Here is an 8,202-nt window from a genome sequence, read left to right as displayed (position 1 = left end):
CATTTCGGGGATAAGCCCTACCATCCTTAACTTAAACATACTGATTCCCAAGCCTAGGGTGAGTGGCAATATCCCAGAGCTTGCAAACACTGAGTCAGAAACTCCTTGGTAGGATATGTGTGTTCCCATGTGTGTAGGAGCACATGTGCCTCGGCACATGTATAAAGACCAGAGGACAACCCTGGAGTCAGTGCTCTCCTTTCACCTTTACGGAAGTTCTGAGGACTGAACTCAAATCACCACGCTTCTGCTGCAAGCTCCTCTACCTGCTGATTCACACTGCCAGTCCAACAATATGTATTATAATAATACGGTGGAGTGATTCTGACACACCCTCAAGGATGCAGACCAGTGGACTCTGTGATCTTCTATGATTAGCCTGGAAACCGACGTGTTTGTGAGCTTAGTTCAAGGACTGTATCTTACGTGTTCTAGGCCTAGAACGTCTCACTGTACAGATTGGACATCAGAGAATCAGCTCCATAGGAATTTCCTTGCTCCCAGATTTCTTTCATACTCTGTGCATACCTGTTTCGTGGTGCACATTATTCCTTCATTACTTTCATCCTTTTATCGGGTCATTTGCATCTGCCTTTATTTTTCCTACAGAGATGTCACCATTGGTAACTTTTCCCTCTTACATCCCACATAGCAATGGCTCTCAAACTTCACCAGAACTAAGAGCACCAGAGGACATAAATTACTGAGCACCAACATCAGTGTTCCTGACTAAGGATGCCCGAGGCAGTGCCTGGAGAATCTGCAGAGTCCCTGGCCCAGGGACCTCACTTTGAAACCCGTTGTTACCATACATACGTCATTCATTAAGGAGAAAATTCTAGCAAGTTACATCACTACTTTCAAATATTAGCTGGCAGACATTACAAAACAGCCTATCTGTTTTCAAATGATTCAAAGATGGGCCTATTAAATAGTACATTTTAAACCACATATTGAATATGATTTAATTTTTACATAATGCCCTTTCGGAATGATACTATCTAAACCAAGACATGCCTACATTGCACGTTAGGGAATGGGTCTGTAGGACAGGATATTCACCTTTTCCAACATTCTTAAACTATTTTAATCTTTCTTTTGACACCTTTAAAGAAAATGTAAGTTCCACTGCTATTATATTGACATTGACATTCTAAGCCCCATGTTTTTTACAATTGTAGATTAAGAAAAGCTGCTTGTGGCTTTCATTCTACAGATTTCTTTGGCTTTTTAAAACATTGCAGTCATTCATTCATTTACTCAATCAACTTCTGCCAAGTGTTAATTTGTATAAGGCATCATCAAAGGCACTGAGGTACACAGAGGAGTGAGCTGTATGCCTTAACACTGCAAGCTAGCCTTTTCTTGGGAACGAGGCCTGGGAATCAGTAAAAAGCTGCAGGGGATCTGGAGTGCTGTAGGGGTTAAGAAACCTCTAAATCAGCTGGCACTAGACTATAATCCAGCTACTCAAGGAGGGCAAGGCAGGAGGAGGGCAGGTTCAAGGCCTGCCTGGGAAACTTAGTGAGATTCTGTCAAGAAAGATAAAGGGGGGGTGGGGTGGGCACAGGGAAGGAAGAGAAGGAGGCTCAATGGTAAAGTTCCTGCCAACACACGAGGCCCCATGTTCAATCCCCAGCCACAAAACAAACCTCCATCCATGCACAATATGCATCATCAATTTAAATGTGTACCTTAGCACAGTTATTTGTTTCAGACATTGTAAAACGTGGCTGAACTCCTAATGAAATGCTTCTCTTACTTATCAATCCCCAACCTGTCAATTCTATGAAAAGCTAACCGCTCTCCACTGTTCTCTACCTTCATCCTTGGAAACTACACACTTCATCTAAGTAAAACAAAAGGAAGAACAGTTATACTGCAAAGATTCACCATGGATTGGATGGGGGCTACATTAACAAAAGGAAACCATGGATGATATGGAAAATAATTTACTTGTTTGCACAAAAGCATAAATTTTCAAATAAACTGTGCTTTAAAAATTAATACCAAGAAATATATGCTGAAGGGTCAATTTTAGGATAAATTTATGTATTTCTTCTTTGCTTTAAGAAGTACATAAAGAGAAACCAAGAAAATATGTTGCACATACTATGGAACTGAAATTTCAGTGATATTGATATCAATAGTAAATATAAAGTTCACTTTCTCAACTGTATCCATGTAATTATTTTTGATAAAATGTTCTACTTATTAATGAAACCAGGTTGTACACACTGCTTACATTCCAATACTCAGTCAAGATTTTTATAATTTTTTAAAAAACTTTGATTCTTAATTTTTTAAAACTCAATTTGGAATTTGGTTGTAGACAACAAAATCTGCTTATTCCCTCTGGCACAAACATACACACACACACACAATTGTCTTTTCAACAGACAAAGTGGGCCACAGTTGAGAAATACGATAACACAGTAATTCAGAAATTACTCCTAATATATGGAAACCCCTAGTTCTCATTGAATAGCACTAGGAACAAAAAGAATCATTTTTATTCCACAATTTCAAGAATGTAATGTTAATGACTAGGAAGAAATCCGTTCTAGGAGGGTCATTTATTTCTGTCACATTATCTACTGTATTCATTATTCAAAACTGCTGACACCAAAATGTCACTTTAGTTCCACTCTGTGTGCACTTTGTCTTGTAAAAACCAATTCTATTCCTTGTAATTAAGAGAGTACACATCTTGGCAAACTCGCCACTGCTGCGGTATATCTGAACAGCAGATCTGTCTTTTGGGTAATTAACATACATGCCTTCTTTCTCATCCATACAGTGCCACTCTTCTTTAGTAAAATAGTAATCTTGCTACCAAATGTACATGAGAGATTTATAATCATAAATTTATAACCATAAATTCTTTAAAAGTAATAATAGTCTTTTGGACATACACCTTTGAATGTGAATGCCCAAAAGCACTTGGGAAGAGAAGACAGGTGGACATCTGCGGGTCTGAGCTCTGCCTGGTCTACATAGAGAGCTCCAGGACAGCCAGGGCTACATAGAGAGATCGTGTCTCAAAGAACAACAGCAACAAAAAAGAATAAATATAATGATTTTTACAATCAATAATCAAATGGTTACTCCTAAAAGACAAATTTCATTTCCACTGAAAACTATTTTCATGCTCTACAACATAATGCCAATCATGACACTGCAAAATCCAGTCCCATTAACTTATTTGTTTAAATTTATGAATACACATATTTTCTTGGCATCTAGAATATTTCCCTTTGTTTTAGACTTTTTAATTACAGACAAAATACAACATTTCCAGAAGTCAATAAAACCAAGAGATTAGGGCCAAAAAAATGTAAAAGAGAGAGACAGTATAAGAAAAAAATAATAAATTTAGAAAAAAACTTGTTTTCTTAAGCTTAATTGTGATCACATTACTAAATCTGATGTTTCTATGTGCAATTTAGTACAAAAGGTGTGCAAAGGCACTAGAGAACAAAATAATTCCACCAATACCATCCATTTTAATGCAAGATCATTGTCAATTTTGAGAGTAAAATTAAGCTACACAAATTACTCTCATCTCTACCAAACAGTGCTTTCTGCTAATTGTAAAGGATTATCTTGTTAACTGCATACATGGCTTTTAGAGACCCTTCTCACTGGGAAAAGCCCCATAGTGATCTTAGAGATTATTCCTGCTTATTTGCAAAATGTTAGCATTCCCTGTATACTAGGCGTGCCTGACTCCCAAATGTGAACCCTTTGAAATATAGACTCATGATTTCTCCAACACATAGGGTGCCCAGTAGTCTGGTAGCTTAAAGTTTTATGTGTATATTGACTCGATTTCATTAAACTGTAAGAACAGAACAATCATGTCTGGTTCAGAGTAAATTAAAGATCCATGGTTATTGAGTTAATTCCACATTAATGAACTTGCTGACGGGATTCTCAACAGTCAGTTCCAGGGCTTGGCAGGCACAGGCTCTGAGCTATGGAGAGGCTGCCAGGTTGCTGAGGACTTCATTTTAGAGTAGTCACTGTCCTCTCACTGTCCCCTTTTTTATACTTACTTAGCTATGTACTTTGGGTACAGGTGGGCATGCACAACTCAGTAACAGGAATCTGTCCTGCATTCACCCAGTTACCTAAATGTTAAAAAGGGGGGTGGGGGAGAGAGAAGAAATATAATGGAGGAGTTAATTGTAAAATTGCAAGTTAACTAGAAGTAGATACATGAAGAAGCAGCTTTCTGTTCCAAAGGCCAGGCGCTGTGTAGGGCTGCAGATCCAGCTGGAGACTGAGGTGAATTGCAGGATGATGCACCAAGAATAGGAACTTCCATGCAGTGCCCCAGTAGAGACTTGAGGGGTCTGAAATAAAGAGTTGCCTTTGATTTTTCCTTTGAGGATTCCTACAACTTCTAAGTCTAGCTATTTGGTCCTCAGGCTGAGTGGAGGTACTCTGGCCACCCAGGTCCATCACCTTCAACCAGAGTACCTGTAGTGAATAGCAATGCCCACCTCCCACAGCATCCCTTCTCCCAGGTAAAGAAATCCCTAATAAACATACTTTTACTGTCTTTAGGTATAGATTTAATGGATTGTTCCAAGTGATCTTATCTGAAGCATAAGAAAGGATACTGGTATTTTAAAAGAAAAGCACACACTGTATGTCATGGAGTTTTAACTGCTCCCACTTCACTAGTTCAATCTTACTCCTCTGTTGTATGGCTGCTCCATCAGGTCTAGTTGATAGCAGCAGTTCACAACCAGGGGCTCATGAGCACTCTGGAGCAATACATGGTAATTCTTTTGATTGTCACAAATTAGGGAGGAAAATAACTGCACTTAGTGATGAAAGAACAGGCTGTTCCCAGCATTCTACAAAGCACGGGCTGTCCCAATGCACATGTGTGCATACATGCACACACACTCCTAAAGCATTATCCTGCCCTGCAAGTTCACATGCTGAAACTGAGAAATCCTGAGTCCCATTCACCACCATAGCACCTTTATTCCATCGCAAAGCCCTCTTTACCTGGGCTGGCAGTAGTCTGAGGCCTTAGCCAACCCATGAGCCATAACTGAATGCAAGGGAAGCCTCTAAATTAGAACACAGCAAGAGCCTGGTGGCTGTGTATTTCCATCTCATACTGTGGTTTATTCTCCTTCTAGCTCCATCACATTCTTACACCTTAGCATCTACAATGCCAACACGACCTGATGTGTGCTACTACCATGTGTCTTTACCCCTATTTATGTCCCCTTAGTAACAAAAGAAAGGGTTGTAGCATTAAGAGGGTTGAGAAACACAGATACAGATATTGACATCTACATTATATGGTGATATGCACAATGTAGATACATAATTAATATACATATTAATACTAATACTTGAATATTCTCCTTAGACGCTAACATTTATTAAATTATATGCCATTCACAAAAAAGAACTTATACAGAAATCTGTACTGACTAAAGATTATCGATGGCTCCTCAAATTGCAGTGACCCCCTCAACTATAAAATTATTTTCGTTGCTTCTTCATAACTGTAATTTTGCTACTGTTACAAACAGAAGTGTAAACATCTGATATGACCCCTGTGGAAAATTCATTTGACCCCCTTAAAGGGTCACACCTACAGGTTGAGAATCACTGATCTATATGATATTAACTGTATAATAATGATAGATTCTGGGTTTATAACTTAAATTTTCAAAACTTTAGCAATGGTGAGAAAGCATAAAAAATACTGGAGCTCTTATGGAATCTTTAATATAACTATAATATATCTGAATTTTATGAATGGTTCTATAGCAATTCTTTTAAAAGATAAATAATTATATTCCTTCTAGATCTATCCAGCTACTTCTATAATCTCATACTTAAAAAGTATGCTGTTCAGTTCTCCAGATAGTTTACAAAAGTGGTCAGCAGAAATCATTTTGGAAACCACAAGAGGCTAATAATCACAACTCCACCCTTCCATTCATATGGTCACATGGTAAGTGCTATTTTCTTTCTTTCTTTCTTTCTTTCTTTCTTTCTTTCTTTCTTTCTTTCTTTCTTTCTTTCTTTCTTTCTTTCTCTCTCTCTCTCTCTCTTTCTTTCTTTCTTTCTTTCTTTCTTTTTTTAACCTCTTATAGATGGTTTCCCAAGAGCTCTTTCTCTGAGCTGGTTGTCTTCTTTCAGACAGCACTCACATCCCGAGAACAAGAGTTTCTGCATACAATAATGATTAGCTTAGCAGACTTAAAATGTTAGCTAACTGTGCACCGCATTTTCCTGGGACTCTCTCTCTCTCAGAAGCACCCTGGCCTATGTCTTCTTCACACAAGGAATTCCAGAAGACTCTGCCTTTCTTTGAGAGTACAAAACTGTCCTTTCTTGGTTCGTCTCATTTTGCATTTTTTCTTTTCCCTTTGACATGAACACATAAAAGCAAAATACTATATTTCCAAGTACTCAGTTTTAGCTAATTATCTCAAAAAAAGAAAAATACCCACATAATTAAACAAAATGAGGATAGTCTTATTACACACTATCACATAAAACAAAAGTTGTCAATTGCTTAAGCTTCACGGGACCCATTTTTATTTATATTATCCATTTGTCCTTCTGAGAAAAAGGCACACTTTTCTATGAATTTATCACCCATGTGCCCACCACATGGACACACAGCATTTTAACTGGTAGTGTATGTGCAGATGTGCTTTTCCATAGACCCTTCTTAGTTGACAGATGTTACTTTGCAGCTGATGGTACAAGGGAAGCAAAAATTGTTTTTGTTTAAGTTTTAAAAACACTCAACAAGCATTGCTCTTGACATTGTAGTGAATACTCCATGCGCAGTAAATGTTCATTGAATGATGGATGAATTCATTTTACCCCTACTTACCAACTCCACTGCAAATCTATTCTTGACAATCAAATAACAATCTCACACCTTTTGTTGGGTACCTGGATTCCCAAAGCCATCAATAATCTTTCTCTTTTCTATTAAAAAAAAAAAAAAAAAAACAACTCTGCCTTTGAAGTTTTTCTGTTATCACAAATAAAAGAACCATACATGTATTAAACTCCAAAAAAAATTAGCCTTACATAATCTTATAAGATAATTCATCTTTAAAGATTAAGTTTAAGTCCACCAAATAAGAAAAATACAAAGAGCTGTTCCCTCTGATTTACGGAACAGATCAATACAATTCCAAATGCAGTGAGATCATTTGTATTTTCCTCTCTGTCTCTACCAGTCAGTCATCTCTGCTCTGCAGGACAAATTATTTCACTATGTAAGGCTTTAGCATTTATCAGCCTACTATTCATTCCTTTCCTTAAAATAACAAACTTCCCCTCTAATGAATATTAATCTGTTTGAATGAACTACACTTTGGATTTTCTTAGACAAGGTAAATATCTTTGTAATACAGTATACTTTAAAAACATATATTATTCTAAAATAAATATAACCTCTGATTTTGAACAGTTCAACAAAGTATTAGTGATCCAAATTAACAGTGACGCAAAGCAACACAAAATGAAGGCCAATATAAAAATATTCCATTTCTTTAGCTTTTTGTTCTCTTGCCACAAGCAGGATTTTATGCAGCCTTCTACAACTGTTACACACATCAAACTATCACAAACAAACGTTTGCAACTATTTAAAGTGACATTTAAACTCAGAACGAAATACAAGAATGTTCTTTTATCATGTAGATGAATTACACTTTAAAATAACCTTTCATTTTGTGTAACTGGAATAGAAAATACAATTCTAGATTCTCGCCGTGGATCTATCATGAGTAGATGGGACAAAAGCCTACTTCTTTTCCGTCATTTCTCAGCTTCTATTCAGAAAGTTTCTAACTTTCCAGCATGAATGATGTGCATAAAAATGGCAATAACAGCAACAAGGGAGTGGGGCAAACATATTTTCACCAAAATACGTATTATTATTATTATTATTATTACTAATTACTATTGAGGCAAAAGCAAGCCAGCAACCCAAGTCCAGAACACATTCAAAGAGAACCAAGCAGATCTGCTCAGGTCTCTTATCCTCATCCACCTTCACTCTTCCTAAGATCTCACATTACTTTCTCCACCACCTAAAAGACAATTGTGAAAAGCGGCTTCTCTGGTTGCCACTGAATCTCAACTCTGCTTTTTTCTTTTTGAAGTTAGTGAAGGCAGATTTTTAAAACAGGGTTTT

This window comes from Peromyscus leucopus, chromosome 6 (assembly GCF_004664715.2).
Source record: "Peromyscus leucopus breed LL Stock chromosome 6, UCI_PerLeu_2.1, whole genome shotgun sequence".
In the NCBI taxonomy this organism is placed as follows: domain Eukaryota; kingdom Metazoa; phylum Chordata; class Mammalia; order Rodentia; family Cricetidae; genus Peromyscus; species Peromyscus leucopus.
The sequence above is the reverse complement of the archived record's forward strand: the minus strand, read 5'-3'. Positions refer to the sequence as shown.